Source organism: Anomaloglossus baeobatrachus, chromosome 9, assembly GCF_048569485.1.
Source record: "Anomaloglossus baeobatrachus isolate aAnoBae1 chromosome 9, aAnoBae1.hap1, whole genome shotgun sequence".
Taxonomy (NCBI): Eukaryota; Metazoa; Chordata; class Amphibia; order Anura; family Aromobatidae; genus Anomaloglossus; species Anomaloglossus baeobatrachus.
The window spans coordinates 165,640,082-165,656,514 of record NC_134361.1 but is presented as its reverse complement, the minus strand read 5'-3'; the positions used below and the strand labels follow the sequence as shown (position 1 = coordinate 165,656,514).

Sequence of the window (16,433 nt, the reverse complement as noted above, 5' to 3'; positions counted from 1 at the left end):
TCCCCTTACCTGGCAGCCAGACTGGCTTGCAAAGTCTCCTTAAGGAGAATAGTGTTCCCCCGTGGTCCCCACATAGCTTTCTCATGAGCCAGATCAGACACCCCCATACTTTGCACTGACGAGGGGCAAGCACCCCGAAACACCGTGTCTGCAAATTGGGATTCTGATCTGGCTTATATATCCTGAGTCATATTGCAAAGGATTGTCAAAAATCCACTTGTGACTTTTAGGATCGCTACTTCCAATAGGTGGCGCTGTGCTAGAGTTTGTCTCCTTTACTGGAGAGACAATTTGAATATTTCCCAGAGGGGCATTGCAGCTATAAGTCCCCTTACCTGGCAGCCAGACTGGCTTGCAAAGTCTCCTTAAGGAGAATAGTGTTCCCCCGTGGAATTTTAGGGGCATTGCAGCTATAAGTCCCCTTACCTGGCAGCCAGACTGGCTTGCAAAGTCTCCTTAAGGAGAATAGTGTTCCCCCGTGGTCCCCACATAGCTTTCTCATGAGCCAGATCAGACACCCCCATACTTTGCACTGACGAGGGGCAAGCACCCCGAAACACCGTGTCTGCAAATTGGGATTCTGATCTGGCTTATATATCCTGAGTCATATTGCAAAGGATTGTCAAAAATCCACTTGTGACTTTTAGGATCGCTACTTCCAATAGGTGGCGCTGTGCTAGAGTTTGTCTCCTTTACTGGAGAGACAATTTGAATATTTCCCAGAGGGGCATTGCAGCTATAAGTCCCCTTACCTGGCAGCCAGACTGGCTTGCAAAGTCTCCTTAAGGAGAATAGTGTTCCCCCGTGGAATTTTAGGGGCATTGCAGCTATAAGTCCCCTTACCTGGCAGCCAGACTGGCTTGCAAAGTCTCCTTAAGGAGAATAGTGTTCCCCCGTGGTCCCCACATAGCTTTCTCATGAGCCAGATCAGACACCCCCATACTTTGCACTGACGAGGGGCAAGCACCCCGAAACACCGTGTCTGCAAATTGGGATTCTGATCTGGCTTATATATCCTGAGTCATATTGCAAAGGATTGTCAAAAATCCACTTGTGACTTTTAGGATCGCTACTTCCAATAGGTGGCGCTGTGCTAGAGTTTGTCTCCTTTACTGGAGAGACAATTTGAATATTTCCCAGAGGGGCATTGCAGCTATAAGTCCCCTTACCTGGCAGCCAGACTGGCTTGCAAAGTCTCCTTAAGGAGAATAGTGTTCCCCCGTGGAATTTTAGGGGCATTGCAGCTATAAGTCCCCTTACCTGGCAGCCAGACTGGCTTGCAAAGTCTCCTTAAGGAGAATAGTACTTTCAATAAGTACACTTAAACGGCTAATTGGGAATAGAAAAACTGTAAAAAGCCCTCTGAGAAAGCCCCCCTCTAACCTTTGATAGTAAGTTTTTCTGTAGTCTGCCTGTTGATGTATTTTCCGTTTGAACTGTGCACAACATGAAGAGACGGAACACTGGCGGCTTGTCACAATGCCCCCGCTGACATCACAATAGCGCTGCTGCCTAGAAAACAAGCTGCGCAGCAGAAGTTGTTCTTTGGGTGGGAGGGTGGGCTAGTGTAAGGAGGGGGCAAGCTCTTTTTTTCCCGGGTGGTAGGGGGATGACAGGAGAAGGGATGCGGGTGGTGAGAAGGGTACAGAGGGCAGGGTTTGGGGGCTGGGAAGGAAAGGGAAAAGATTAGGGTTTGGGGATGATGAAAGGGCTTTCTACGGGTAAGGATGGCAAAGGGTGGCAGTGACGGAAAGTCAGGCAACCTGTCCTGTCCGTCTTTTTGTATCGTGAATTGGAAAGACTGCAAGGGGGAGGGGAGTTGCTTGCGCCCTAAAGGAGGAGTTATTCAGATTCATTGCAGTGGGGGGCGGCGGCTGCAAAACGCACCATTCTTCTTGTTTTTGCTCTGCAAAGCAGCCTTTTCAAGGGTTGGCTTGGGTGACAAAATGTCTTCTGTAGGCGTGGGTTTGTCTCCCTCTCGCTCTCTCTCCCTAAGATGTGTCCGGCATAGGCCAGGGTGCCACTCGAGGCCCAAACCAATTCTGGTTATCGCTTCTCGGCCTTTTGGCTAAGATCAAGTGTAGTATCTGTTCTTATCAGTTTAATATCTGATACGTCCCCTATCTGGGGACCATATATTAAATGGATTTTTAGAACAGGGAGATGGAAAAAGAGCTTGCTCTGTCCACTCCACGCATTGACCTGGTATTGCAGTACCTCCAGGAACGGTGCACCCCTTCTTAACCCAGTTTCCAAAAGCAGAACTCAATTCACCTGATTCATATTAGCCCGGTTTAATGAATTGGAAGAAAGCATACGTCTTCATATGCACCTCAATTTGGCCCATTCACTTTTCACACTTCCTCCTTTTGTTTTTTATCTTTCACACTTTTGACTTTCTTTATTCATCCAAATAGCAAACTCATCACCACTCAACCTGACCAACTCGGCTATGTCCCGTGCTGCAGTTCTCTGTCTTATCTAGATCATTTGCAATTGAATGGAATAGATCCCTTTTGGACAAAGTGGATTCACCTGCTGCTGCAGTGACCACAGGTGTGATAAGATCTAGAATTGGCATCTGGTGCGATCTCTCCGCTTCCACTCCAAAGAAAGTTACCTGTTTATTCCTATCATGCATTGGTTTTTGGGGTTTTCTTTGAGTAATGATGATCTCTTTAGTAGTCTGTTGGCGCCCTCTCCTGGAGGAATAGTTTGCTTGCTCTTGGACATTCTAAAAGAGAGGTCATGATAGACATTGAGCTTCTGAGCTCAATTGGGGACAGTCATGGGTGATGAATGTTTGCAACCTGCTGCAAAGCCTCATACCGCAATATAAGGAACGTCAAATACTAAGAAAGGGCGGCCTATGAAAGAATTACTACTTTCAATAAGTACACTTAAACGGCTAATTGGGAATAGAAAAACTGTAAAAAGCCCTCTGAGAAAGCCCCCCTCTAACCTTTGATAGTAAGTTTTTCTGTAGTCTGCCTGTTGATGTATTTTCCGTTTGAACTGTGCACAACATGAAGAGACGGAACACTGGCGGCTTGTCACAATGCCCCCGCTGACATCACAATAGCGCTGCTGCCTAGAAAACAAGCTGCGCAGCAGAAGTTGTTCTTTGGGTGGGAGGGTGGGCTAGTGTAAGGAGGGGGCAAGCTCTTTTTTTCCCGGGTGGTAGGGGGATGACAGGAGAAGGGATGCGGGTGGTGAGAAGGGTACAGAGGGCAGGGTTTGGGGGCTGGGAAGGAAAGGGAAAAGATTAGGGTTTGGGGATGATGAAAGGGCTTTCTACGGGTAAGGATGGCAAAGGGTGGCAGTGACGGAAAGTCAGGCAACCTGTCCTGTCCGTCTTTTTGTATCGTGAATTGGAAAGACTGCAAGGGGGAGGGGAGTTGCTTGCGCCCTAAAGGAGGAGTTATTCAGATTCATTGCAGTGGGGGGCGGCGGCTGCAAAACGCACCATTCTTCTTGTTTTTGCTCTGCAAAGCAGCCTTTTCAAGGGTTGGCTTGGGTGACAAAATGTCTTCTGTAGGCGTGGGTTTGTCTCCCTCTCGCTCTCTCTCCCTAAGATGTGTCCGGCATAGGCCAGGGTGCCACTCGAGGCCCAAACCAATTCTGGTTATCGCTTCTCGGCCTTTTGGCTAAGATCAAGTGTAGTATCTGTTCTTATCAGTTTAATATCTGATACGTCCCCTATCTGGGGACCATATATTAAATGGATTTTTAGAACAGGGAGATGGAAAAAGAGCTTGCTCTGTCCACTCCACGCATTGACCTGGTATTGCAGTACCTCCAGGAACGGTGCACCCCTTCTTAACCCAGTTTCCAAAAGCAGAACTCAATTCACCTGATTCATATTAGCCCGGTTTAATGAATTGGAAGAAAGCATACGTCTTCATATGCACCTCAATTTGGCCCATTCACTTTTCACACTTCCTCCTTTTGTTTTTTATCTTTCACACTTTTGACTTTCTTTATTCATCCAAATAGCAAACTCATCACCACTCAACCTGACCAACTCGGCTATGTCCCGTGCTGCAGTTCTCTGTCTTATCTAGATCATTTGCAATTGAATGGAATAGATCCCTTTTGGACAAAGTGGATTCACCTGCTGCTGCAGTGACCACAGGTGTGATAAGATCTAGAATTGGCATCTGGTGCGATCTCTCCGCTTCCACTCCAAAGAAAGTTACCTGTTTATTCCTATCATGCATTGGTTTTTGGGGTTTTCTTTGAGTAATGATGATCTCTTTAGTAGTCTGTTGGCGCCCTCTCCTGGAGGAATAGTTTGCTTGCTCTTGGACATTCTAAAAGAGAGGTCATGATAGACATTGAGCTTCTGAGCTCAATTGGGGACAGTCATGGGTGATGAATGTTTGCAACCTGCTGCAAAGCCTCATACCGCAATATAAGGAACGTCAAATACTAAGAAAGGGCGGCCTATGAAAGAATTACTACTTTCAATAAGTACACTTAAACGGCTAATTGGGAATAGAAAAACTGTAAAAAGCCCTCTGAGAAAGCCCCCCTCTAACCTTTGATAGTAAGTTTTTCTGTAGTCTGCCTGTTGATGTATTTTCCGTTTGAACTGTGCACAACATGAAGAGACGGAACACTGGCGGCTTGTCACAATGCCCCCGCTGACATCACAATAGCGCTGCTGCCTAGAAAACAAGCTGCGCAGCAGAAGTTGTTCTTTGGGTGGGAGGGTGGGCTAGTGTAAGGAGGGGGCAAGCTCTTTTTTTCCCGGGTGGTAGGGGGATGACAGGAGAAGGGATGCGGGTGGTGAGAAGGGTACAGAGGGCAGGGTTTGGGGGCTGGGAAGGAAAGGGAAAAGATTAGGGTTTGGGGATGATGAAAGGGCTTTCTACGGGTAAGGATGGCAAAGGGTGGCAGTGACGGAAAGTCAGGCAACCTGTCCTGTCCGTCTTTTTGTATCGTGAATTGGAAAGACTGCAAGGGGGAGGGGAGTTGCTTGCGCCCTAAAGGAGGAGTTATTCAGATTCATTGCAGTGGGGGGCGGCGGCTGCAAAACGCACCATTCTTCTTGTTTTTGCTCTGCAAAGCAGCCTTTTCAAGGGTTGGCTTGGGTGACAAAATGTCTTCTGTAGGCGTGGGTTTGTCTCCCTCTCGCTCTCTCTCCCTAAGATGTGTCCGGCATAGGCCAGGGTGCCACTCGAGGCCCAAACCAATTCTGGTTATCGCTTCTCGGCCTTTTGGCTAAGATCAAGTGTAGTATCTGTTCTTATCAGTTTAATATCTGATACGTCCCCTATCTGGGGACCATATATTAAATGGATTTTTAGAACAGGGAGATGGAAAAAGAGCTTGCTCTGTCCACTCCACGCATTGACCTGGTATTGCAGTACCTCCAGGAACGGTGCACCCCTTCTTAACCCAGTTTCCAAAAGCAGAACTCAATTCACCTGATTCATATTAGCCCGGTTTAATGAATTGGAAGAAAGCATACGTCTTCATATGCACCTCAATTTGGCCCATTCACTTTTCACACTTCCTCCTTTTGTTTTTTATCTTTCACACTTTTGACTTTCTTTATTCATCCAAATAGCAAACTCATCACCACTCAACCTGACCAACTCGGCTATGTCCCGTGCTGCAGTTCTCTGTCTTATCTAGATCATTTGCAATTGAATGGAATAGATCCCTTTTGGACAAAGTGGATTCACCTGCTGCTGCAGTGACCACAGGTGTGATAAGATCTAGAATTGGCATCTGGTGCGATCTCTCCGCTTCCACTCCAAAGAAAGTTACCTGTTTATTCCTATCATGCATTGGTTTTTGGGGTTTTCTTTGAGTAATGATGATCTCTTTAGTAGTCTGTTGGCGCCCTCTCCTGGAGGAATAGTTTGCTTGCTCTTGGACATTCTAAAAGAGAGGTCATGATAGACATTGAGCTTCTGAGCTCAATTGGGGACAGTCATGGGTGATGAATGTTTGCAACCTGCTGCAAAGCCTCATACCGCAATATAAGGAACGTCAAATACTAAGAAAGGGCGGCCTATGAAAGAATTACTACTTTCAATAAGTACACTTAAACGGCTAATTGGGAATAGAAAAACTGTAAAAAGCCCTCTGAGAAAGCCCCCCTCTAACCTTTGATAGTAAGTTTTTCTGTAGTCTGCCTGTTGATGTATTTTCCGTTTGAACTGTGCACAACATGAAGAGACGGAACACTGGCGGCTTGTCACAATGCCCCCGCTGACATCACAATAGCGCTGCTGCCTAGAAAACAAGCTGCGCAGCAGAAGTTGTTCTTTGGGTGGGAGGGTGGGCTAGTGTAAGGAGGGGGCAAGCTCTTTTTTTCCCGGGTGGTAGGGGGATGACAGGAGAAGGGATGCGGGTGGTGAGAAGGGTACAGAGGGCAGGGTTTGGGGGCTGGGAAGGAAAGGGAAAAGATTAGGGTTTGGGGATGATGAAAGGGCTTTCTACGGGTAAGGATGGCAAAGGGTGGCAGTGACGGAAAGTCAGGCAACCTGTCCTGTCCGTCTTTTTGTATCGTGAATTGGAAAGACTGCAAGGGGGAGGGGAGTTGCTTGCGCCCTAAAGGAGGAGTTATTCAGATTCATTGCAGTGGGGGGCGGCGGCTGCAAAACGCACCATTCTTCTTGTTTTTGCTCTGCAAAGCAGCCTTTTCAAGGGTTGGCTTGGGTGACAAAATGTCTTCTGTAGGCGTGGGTTTGTCTCCCTCTCGCTCTCTCTCCCTAAGATGTGTCCGGCATAGGCCAGGGTGCCACTCGAGGCCCAAACCAATTCTGGTTATCGCTTCTCGGCCTTTTGGCTAAGATCAAGTGTAGTATCTGTTCTTATCAGTTTAATATCTGATACGTCCCCTATCTGGGGACCATATATTAAATGGATTTTTAGAACAGGGAGATGGAAAAAGAGCTTGCTCTGTCCACTCCACGCATTGACCTGGTATTGCAGTACCTCCAGGAACGGTGCACCCCTTCTTAACCCAGTTTCCAAAAGCAGAACTCAATTCACCTGATTCATATTAGCCCGGTTTAATGAATTGGAAGAAAGCATACGTCTTCATATGCACCTCAATTTGGCCCATTCACTTTTCACACTTCCTCCTTTTGTTTTTTATCTTTCACACTTTTGACTTTCTTTATTCATCCAAATAGCAAACTCATCACCACTCAACCTGACCAACTCGGCTATGTCCCGTGCTGCAGTTCTCTGTCTTATCTAGATCATTTGCAATTGAATGGAATAGATCCCTTTTGGACAAAGTGGATTCACCTGCTGCTGCAGTGACCACAGGTGTGATAAGATCTAGAATTGGCATCTGGTGCGATCTCTCCGCTTCCACTCCAAAGAAAGTTACCTGTTTATTCCTATCATGCATTGGTTTTTGGGGTTTTCTTTGAGTAATGATGATCTCTTTAGTAGTCTGTTGGCGCCCTCTCCTGGAGGAATAGTTTGCTTGCTCTTGGACATTCTAAAAGAGAGGTCATGATAGACATTGAGCTTCTGAGCTCAATTGGGGACAGTCATGGGTGATGAATGTTTGCAACCTGCTGCAAAGCCTCATACCGCAATATAAGGAACGTCAAATACTAAGAAAGGGCGGCCTATGAAAGAATTACTACTTTCAATAAGTACACTTAAACGGCTAATTGGGAATAGAAAAACTGTAAAAAGCCCTCTGAGAAAGCCCCCCTCTAACCTTTGATAGTAAGTTTTTCTGTAGTCTGCCTGTTGATGTATTTTCCGTTTGAACTGTGCACAACATGAAGAGACGGAACACTGGCGGCTTGTCACAATGCCCCCGCTGACATCACAATAGCGCTGCTGCCTAGAAAACAAGCTGCGCAGCAGAAGTTGTTCTTTGGGTGGGAGGGTGGGCTAGTGTAAGGAGGGGGCAAGCTCTTTTTTTCCCGGGTGGTAGGGGGATGACAGGAGAAGGGATGCGGGTGGTGAGAAGGGTACAGAGGGCAGGGTTTGGGGGCTGGGAAGGAAAGGGAAAAGATTAGGGTTTGGGGATGATGAAAGGGCTTTCTACGGGTAAGGATGGCAAAGGGTGGCAGTGACGGAAAGTCAGGCAACCTGTCCTGTCCGTCTTTTTGTATCGTGAATTGGAAAGACTGCAAGGGGGAGGGGAGTTGCTTGCGCCCTAAAGGAGGAGTTATTCAGATTCATTGCAGTGGGGGGCGGCGGCTGCAAAACGCACCATTCTTCTTGTTTTTGCTCTGCAAAGCAGCCTTTTCAAGGGTTGGCTTGGGTGACAAAATGTCTTCTGTAGGCGTGGGTTTGTCTCCCTCTCGCTCTCTCTCCCTAAGATGTGTCCGGCATAGGCCAGGGTGCCACTCGAGGCCCAAACCAATTCTGGTTATCGCTTCTCGGCCTTTTGGCTAAGATCAAGTGTAGTATCTGTTCTTATCAGTTTAATATCTGATACGTCCCCTATCTGGGGACCATATATTAAATGGATTTTTAGAACAGGGAGATGGAAAAAGAGCTTGCTCTGTCCACTCCACGCATTGACCTGGTATTGCAGTACCTCCAGGAACGGTGCACCCCTTCTTAACCCAGTTTCCAAAAGCAGAACTCAATTCACCTGATTCATATTAGCCCGGTTTAATGAATTGGAAGAAAGCATACGTCTTCATATGCACCTCAATTTGGCCCATTCACTTTTCACACTTCCTCCTTTTGTTTTTTATCTTTCACACTTTTGACTTTCTTTATTCATCCAAATAGCAAACTCATCACCACTCAACCTGACCAACTCGGCTATGTCCCGTGCTGCAGTTCTCTGTCTTATCTAGATCATTTGCAATTGAATGGAATAGATCCCTTTTGGACAAAGTGGATTCACCTGCTGCTGCAGTGACCACAGGTGTGATAAGATCTAGAATTGGCATCTGGTGCGATCTCTCCGCTTCCACTCCAAAGAAAGTTACCTGTTTATTCCTATCATGCATTGGTTTTTGGGGTTTTCTTTGAGTAATGATGATCTCTTTAGTAGTCTGTTGGCGCCCTCTCCTGGAGGAATAGTTTGCTTGCTCTTGGACATTCTAAAAGAGAGGTCATGATAGACATTGAGCTTCTGAGCTCAATTGGGGACAGTCATGGGTGATGAATGTTTGCAACCTGCTGCAAAGCCTCATACCGCAATATAAGGAACGTCAAATACTAAGAAAGGGCGGCCTATGAAAGAATTACTACTTTCAATAAGTACACTTAAACGGCTAATTGGGAATAGAAAAACTGTAAAAAGCCCTCTGAGAAAGCCCCCCTCTAACCTTTGATAGTAAGTTTTTCTGTAGTCTGCCTGTTGATGTATTTTCCGTTTGAACTGTGCACAACATGAAGAGACGGAACACTGGCGGCTTGTCACAATGCCCCCGCTGACATCACAATAGCGCTGCTGCCTAGAAAACAAGCTGCGCAGCAGAAGTTGTTCTTTGGGTGGGAGGGTGGGCTAGTGTAAGGAGGGGGCAAGCTCTTTTTTTCCCGGGTGGTAGGGGGATGACAGGAGAAGGGATGCGGGTGGTGAGAAGGGTACAGAGGGCAGGGTTTGGGGGCTGGGAAGGAAAGGGAAAAGATTAGGGTTTGGGGATGATGAAAGGGCTTTCTACGGGTAAGGATGGCAAAGGGTGGCAGTGACGGAAAGTCAGGCAACCTGTCCTGTCCGTCTTTTTGTATCGTGAATTGGAAAGACTGCAAGGGGGAGGGGAGTTGCTTGCGCCCTAAAGGAGGAGTTATTCAGATTCATTGCAGTGGGGGGCGGCGGCTGCAAAACGCACCATTCTTCTTGTTTTTGCTCTGCAAAGCAGCCTTTTCAAGGGTTGGCTTGGGTGACAAAATGTCTTCTGTAGGCGTGGGTTTGTCTCCCTCTCGCTCTCTCTCCCTAAGATGTGTCCGGCATAGGCCAGGGTGCCACTCGAGGCCCAAACCAATTCTGGTTATCGCTTCTCGGCCTTTTGGCTAAGATCAAGTGTAGTATCTGTTCTTATCAGTTTAATATCTGATACGTCCCCTATCTGGGGACCATATATTAAATGGATTTTTAGAACAGGGAGATGGAAAAAGAGCTTGCTCTGTCCACTCCACGCATTGACCTGGTATTGCAGTACCTCCAGGAACGGTGCACCCCTTCTTAACCCAGTTTCCAAAAGCAGAACTCAATTCACCTGATTCATATTAGCCCGGTTTAATGAATTGGAAGAAAGCATACGTCTTCATATGCACCTCAATTTGGCCCATTCACTTTTCACACTTCCTCCTTTTGTTTTTTATCTTTCACACTTTTGACTTTCTTTATTCATCCAAATAGCAAACTCATCACCACTCAACCTGACCAACTCGGCTATGTCCCGTGCTGCAGTTCTCTGTCTTATCTAGATCATTTGCAATTGAATGGAATAGATCCCTTTTGGACAAAGTGGATTCACCTGCTGCTGCAGTGACCACAGGTGTGATAAGATCTAGAATTGGCATCTGGTGCGATCTCTCCGCTTCCACTCCAAAGAAAGTTACCTGTTTATTCCTATCATGCATTGGTTTTTGGGGTTTTCTTTGAGTAATGATGATCTCTTTAGTAGTCTGTTGGCGCCCTCTCCTGGAGGAATAGTTTGCTTGCTCTTGGACATTCTAAAAGAGAGGTCATGATAGACATTGAGCTTCTGAGCTCAATTGGGGACAGTCATGGGTGATGAATGTTTGCAACCTGCTGCAAAGCCTCATACCGCAATATAAGGAACGTCAAATACTAAGAAAGGGCGGCCTATGAAAGAATTACTACTTTCAATAAGTACACTTAAACGGCTAATTGGGAATAGAAAAACTGTAAAAAGCCCTCTGAGAAAGCCCCCCTCTAACCTTTGATAGTAAGTTTTTCTGTAGTCTGCCTGTTGATGTATTTTCCGTTTGAACTGTGCACAACATGAAGAGACGGAACACTGGCGGCTTGTCACAATGCCCCCGCTGACATCACAATAGCGCTGCTGCCTAGAAAACAAGCTGCGCAGCAGAAGTTGTTCTTTGGGTGGGAGGGTGGGCTAGTGTAAGGAGGGGGCAAGCTCTTTTTTTCCCGGGTGGTAGGGGGATGACAGGAGAAGGGATGCGGGTGGTGAGAAGGGTACAGAGGGCAGGGTTTGGGGGCTGGGAAGGAAAGGGAAAAGATTAGGGTTTGGGGATAATGAAAGGGCTTTCTACGGGTAAGGATGGCAAAGGGTGGCAGTGACGGAAAGTCAGGCAACCTGTCCTGTCCGTCTTTTTGTATCGTGAATTGGAAAGACTGCAAGGGGGAGGGGAGTTGCTTGCGCCCTAAAGGAGGAGTTATTCAGATTCATTGCAGTGGGGGGCGGCGGCTGCAAAACGCACCATTCTTCTTGTTTTTGCTCTGCAAAGCAGCCTTTTCAAGGGTTGGCTTGGGTGACAAAATGTCTTCTGTAGGCGTGGGTTTGTCTCCCTCTCGCTCTCTCTCCCTAAGATGTGTCCGGCATAGGCCAGGGTGCCACTCGAGGCCCAAACCAATTCTGGTTATCGCTTCTCGGCCTTTTGGCTAAGATCAAGTGTAGTGTTGTTCGAAGAGGTGGTTTAAGCTCCAGGCCACCTTAGTACAATGATACAATGCACACTGGAAGGTTGCGCTTGCTAGTACTCTGGGTGGATAGTATATTCATCTAGAGGAAAACATGGCCCTACCAGGATCGAGGCTATTAGACTGAGTAAGGGTGGGGGGGCTATGGTACAACGTGCCCCAGGACTGACGACCCTGGAGTGAGTCTGAGCTTGCTGGCTTGGGACCCCGGCAAGCCTTGGGCTCTGTAGCACACCGTACCTTGCCTTTTCATACTTTTTGAGCATATTACCCTATCCCGGCCTTCTGGCTAGGAAGGGAAATTTTTACAATCCCGGTCGGAGGTCTGGTCAGCTTTGGGCTGAGAAACTAACACCCGGTTGGAGGTCTGGGTCAGCTTCGGCTGAGAAACCAACACCCGGTTGGAGGTCTGGGTCAGCTTCGGCTGAGAAACCAACACCCGGTTGGAGGTCCGGTTAGCCTTGGGCTGAGAAACCAACACCGGTTGACGGTCCGGGCAGTTTCGGCTGCGAAACCAACAACTAGTAGCTCTCTACTCCACTTAGGTAAGATGCCTGGGTGGACGCTGGGAGCAACGACAAGGCTCAACCAGGCTTCGGCTTGGGGGAGCACCGAAGATCCCTGACCCTTGCTGTGGCCTTCTGGCTCGGAGGGACGGGGTTGATTTTTGGGGACCCTCTCCTCACGGTGGGGTCCACACGAATCCTAGCCTTTGCACTGTTTTTGGTGTGACTTCGGTCATGCATTTTTTGTGGTGCTTTGGAAAGCTTCATTAAATCAAATCTGTTCTTATCAGTTTAATATCTGATACGTCCCCTATCTGGGGACCATATATTAAATGGATTTTTAGAACAGGGAGATGGAAAAAGAGCTTGCTCTGTCCACTCCACGCATTGACCTGGTATTGCAGTACCTCCAGGAACGGTGCACCCCTTCTTAACCCAGTTTCCAAAAGCAGAACTCAATTCACCTGATTCATATTAGCCCGGTTTAATGAATTGGAAGAAAGCATACGTCTTCATATGCACCTCAATTTGGCCCATTCACTTTTCACACTTCCTCCTTTTGTTTTTTATCTTTCACACTTTTGACTTTCTTTATTCATCCAAATAGCAAACTCATCACCACTCAACCTGACCAACTCGGCTATGTCCCGTGCTGCAGTTCTCTGTCTTATCTAGATCATTTGCAATTGAATGGAATAGATCCCTTTTGGACAAAGTGGATTCACCTGCTGCTGCAGTGACCACAGGTGTGATAAGATCTAGAATTGGCATCTGGTGCGATCTCTCCGCTTCCACTCCAAAGAAAGTTACCTGTTTATTCCTATCATGCATTGGTTTTTGGGGTTTTCTTTGAGTAATGATGATCTCTTTAGTAGTCTGTTGGCGCCCTCTCCTGGAGGAATAGTTTGCTTGCTCTTGGACATTCTAAAAGAGAGGTCATGATAGACATTGAGCTTCTGAGCTCAATTGGGGACAGTCATGGGTGATGAATGTTTGCAACCTGCTGCAAAGCCTCATACCGCAATATAAGGAACGTCAAATACTAAGAAAGGGCGGCCTATGAAAGAATTACTACTTTCAATAAGTACACTTAAACGGCTAATTGGGAATAGAAAAACTGTAAAAAGCCCTCTGAGAAAGCCCCCCTCTAACCTTTGATAGTAAGTTTTTCTGTAGTCTGCCTGTTGATGTATTTTCCGTTTGAACTGTGCACAACATGAAGAGACGGAACACTGGCGGCTTGTCACAATGCCCCCGCTGACATCACAATAGCGCTGCTGCCTAGAAAACAAGCTGCGCAGCAGAAGTTGTTCTTTGGGTGGGAGGGTGGGCTAGTGTAAGGAGGGGGCAAGCTCTTTTTTTCCCGGGTGGTAGGGGGATGACAGGAGAAGGGATGCGGGTGGTGAGAAGGGTACAGAGGGCAGGGTTTGGGGGCTGGGAAGGAAAGGGAAAAGATTAGGGTTTGGGGATGATGAAAGGGCTTTCTACGGGTAAGGATGGCAAAGGGTGGCAGTGACGGAAAGTCAGGCAACCTGTCCTGTCCGTCTTTTTGTATCGTGAATTGGAAAGACTGCAAGGGGGAGGGGAGTTGCTTGCGCCCTAAAGGAGGAGTTATTCAGATTCATTGCAGTGGGGGGCGGCGGCTGCAAAACGCACCATTCTTCTTGTTTTTGCTCTGCAAAGCAGCCTTTTCAAGGGTTTGCTTGGGTGACAAAATGTCTTCTGTAGGCGTGGGTTTGTCTCCCTCTCGCTCTCTCTCCCTAAGATGTGTCCGGCATAGGCCAGGGTGCCACTCGAGGCCCAAACCAATTCTGGTTATCGCTTCTCGGCCTTTTGGCTAAGATCAAGTGTAGTATCTGTTCTTATCAGTTTAATATCTGATACGTCCCCTATCTGGGGACCATATATTAAATGGATTTTTAGAACAGGGAGATGGAAAAAGAGCTTGCTCTGTCCACTCCACGCATTGACCTGGTATTGCAGTACCTCCAGGAACGGTGCACCCCTTCTTAACCCAGTTTCCAAAAGCAGAACTCAATTCACCTGATTCATATTAGCCCGGTTTAATGAATTGGAAGAAAGCATACGTCTTCATATGCACCTCAATTTGGCCCATTCACTTTTCACACTTCCTCCTTTTGTTTTTTATCTTTCACACTTTTGACTTTCTTTATTCATCCAAATAGCAAACTCATCACCACTCAACCTGACCAACTCGGCTATGTCCCGTGCTGCAGTTCTCTGTCTTATCTAGATCATTTGCAATTGAATGGAATAGATCCCTTTTGGACAAAGTGGATTCACCTGCTGCTGCAGTGACCACAGGTGTGATAAGATCTAGAATTGGCATCTGGTGCGATCTCTCCGCTTCCACTCCAAAGAAAGTTACCTGTTTATTCCTATCATGCATTGGTTTTTGGGGTTTTCTTTGAGTAATGATGATCTCTTTAGTAGTCTGTTGGCGCCCTCTCCTGGAGGAATAGTTTGCTTGCTCTTGGACATTCTAAAAGAGAGGTCATGATAGACATTGAGCTTCTGAGCTCAATTGGGGACAGTCATGGGTGATGAATGTTTGCAACCTGCTGCAAAGCCTCATACCGCAATATAAGGAACGTCAAATACTAAGAAAGGGCGGCCTATGAAAGAATTACTACTTTCAATAAGTACACTTAAACGGCTAATTGGGAATAGAAAAACTGTAAAAAGCCCTCTGAGAAAGCCCCCCTCTAACCTTTGATAGTAAGTTTTTCTGTAGTCTGCCTGTTGATGTATTTTCCGTTTGAACTGTGCACAACATGAAGAGACGGAACACTGGCGGCTTGTCACAATGCCCCCGCTGACATCACAATAGCGCTGCTGCCTAGAAAACAAGCTGCGCAGCAGAAGTTGTTCTTTGGGTGGGAGGGTGGGCTAGTGTAAGGAGGGGGCAAGCTCTTTTTTTCCCGGGTGGTAGGGGGATGACAGGAGAAGGGATGCGGGTGGTGAGAAGGGTACAGAGGGCAGGGTTTGGGGGCTGGGAAGGAAAGGGAAAAGATTAGGGTTTGGGGATGATGAAAGGGCTTTCTACGGGTAAGGATGGCAAAGGGTGGCAGTGACGGAAAGTCAGGCAACCTGTCCTGTCCGTCTTTTTGTATCGTGAATTGGAAAGACTGCAAGGGGGAGGGGAGTTGCTTGCGCCCTAAAGGAGGAGTTATTCAGATTCATTGCAGTGGGGGGCGGCGGCTGCAAAACGCACCATTCTTCTTGTTTTTGCTCTGCAAAGCAGCCTTTTCAAGGGTTGGCTTGGGTGACAAAATGTCTTCTGTAGGCGTGGGTTTGTCTCCCTCTCGCTCTCTCTCCCTAAGATGTGTCCGGCATAGGCCAGGGTGCCACTCGAGGCCCAAACCAATTCTGGTTATCGCTTCTCGGCCTTTTGGCTAAGATCAAGTGTAGTATCTGTTCTTATCAGTTTAATATCTGATACGTCCCCTATCTGGGGACCATATATTAAATGGATTTTTAGAACAGGGAGATGGAAAAAGAGCTTGCTCTGTCCACTCCACGCATTGACCTGGTATTGCAGTACCTCCAGGAACGGTGCACCCCTTCTTAACCCAGTTTCCAAAAGCAGAACTCAATTCACCTGATTCATATTAGCCCGGTTTAATGAATTGGAAGAAAGCATACGTCTTCATATGCACCTCAATTTGGCCCATTCACTTTTCACACTTCCTCCTTTTGTTTTTTATCTTTCACACTTTTGACTTTCTTTATTCATCCAAATAGCAAACTCATCACCACTCAACCTGACCAACTCGGCTATGTCCCGTGCTGCAGTTCTCTGTCTTATCTAGATCATTTGCAATTGAATGGAATAGATCCCTTTTGGACAAAGTGGATTCACCTGCTGCTGCAGTGACCACAGGTGTGATAAGATCTAGAATTGGCATCTGGTGCGATCTCTCCGCTTCCACTCCAAAGAAAGTTACCTGTTTATTCCTATCATGCATTGGTTTTTGGGGTTTTCTTTGAGTAATGATGATCTCTTTAGTAGTCTGTTGGCGCCCTCTCCTGGAGGAATAGTTTGCTTGCTCTTGGACATTCTAAAAGAGAGGTCATGATAGACATTGAGCTTCTGAGCTCAATTGGGGACAGTCATGGGTGATGAATGTTTGCAACCTGCTGCAAAGCCTCATACCGCAATATAAGGAACGTCAAATACTAAGAAAGGGCGGCCTATGAAAGAATTACTACTTTCAATAAGTACACTTAAACGGCTAATTGGGAATAGAAAAACTGTAAAAAGCCCTCTGAGAAAGCCCCCCTCTAACCTTTGATAGTAAGTTTTTCTGTAGTCTGCCTGTTGA

At 46.9% G+C, this 16,433-nt stretch overlaps 9 non-coding genes across 9 annotated transcripts; all 9 read left to right on the top strand.

Annotated features, from left to right (window-relative positions):
* Positions 1–2,048: 2,048 nt before the first annotated feature.
* On the top strand, positions 2,049–2,239 carry LOC142252344 (U2 spliceosomal RNA). Its single transcript, XR_012725726.1, has one exon. It is a non-coding gene; the product is annotated as a U2 spliceosomal RNA (small nuclear RNA).
* A 1,388-nt stretch (positions 2,240–3,627) lies between these two features.
* LOC142252343 (U2 spliceosomal RNA) lies at positions 3,628–3,818 on the top strand. Its single transcript, XR_012725725.1, has one exon. It is a non-coding gene; the product is annotated as a U2 spliceosomal RNA (small nuclear RNA).
* Positions 3,819–5,206: 1,388 nt separating this feature from the next.
* On the top strand, positions 5,207–5,397 carry LOC142252342 (U2 spliceosomal RNA). The gene has a single exon (XR_012725724.1). It is a non-coding gene; the product is annotated as a U2 spliceosomal RNA (small nuclear RNA).
* Positions 5,398–6,785: 1,388 nt separating this feature from the next.
* On the top strand, positions 6,786–6,976 carry LOC142252341 (U2 spliceosomal RNA). The gene has a single exon (XR_012725723.1). It is a non-coding gene; the product is annotated as a U2 spliceosomal RNA (small nuclear RNA).
* Positions 6,977–8,364: 1,388 nt separating this feature from the next.
* LOC142252339 (U2 spliceosomal RNA) lies at positions 8,365–8,555 on the top strand. The gene has a single exon (XR_012725721.1). It is a non-coding gene; the product is annotated as a U2 spliceosomal RNA (small nuclear RNA).
* A 1,388-nt stretch (positions 8,556–9,943) lies between these two features.
* On the top strand, positions 9,944–10,134 carry LOC142252338 (U2 spliceosomal RNA). Its single transcript, XR_012725720.1, has one exon. It is a non-coding gene; the product is annotated as a U2 spliceosomal RNA (small nuclear RNA).
* Positions 10,135–12,321: 2,187 nt separating this feature from the next.
* On the top strand, positions 12,322–12,516 carry LOC142253156 (U2 spliceosomal RNA). Its single transcript, XR_012726473.1, has one exon. It is a non-coding gene; the product is annotated as a U2 spliceosomal RNA (small nuclear RNA).
* Positions 12,517–13,904: 1,388 nt separating this feature from the next.
* On the top strand, positions 13,905–14,095 carry LOC142252337 (U2 spliceosomal RNA). Its single transcript, XR_012725719.1, has one exon. It is a non-coding gene; the product is annotated as a U2 spliceosomal RNA (small nuclear RNA).
* A 1,388-nt stretch (positions 14,096–15,483) lies between these two features.
* Positions 15,484–15,674, top strand: LOC142252336 (U2 spliceosomal RNA). Its single transcript, XR_012725718.1, has one exon. It is a non-coding gene; the product is annotated as a U2 spliceosomal RNA (small nuclear RNA).
* The last annotated feature ends 759 nt before the right edge of the window (positions 15,675–16,433 follow it).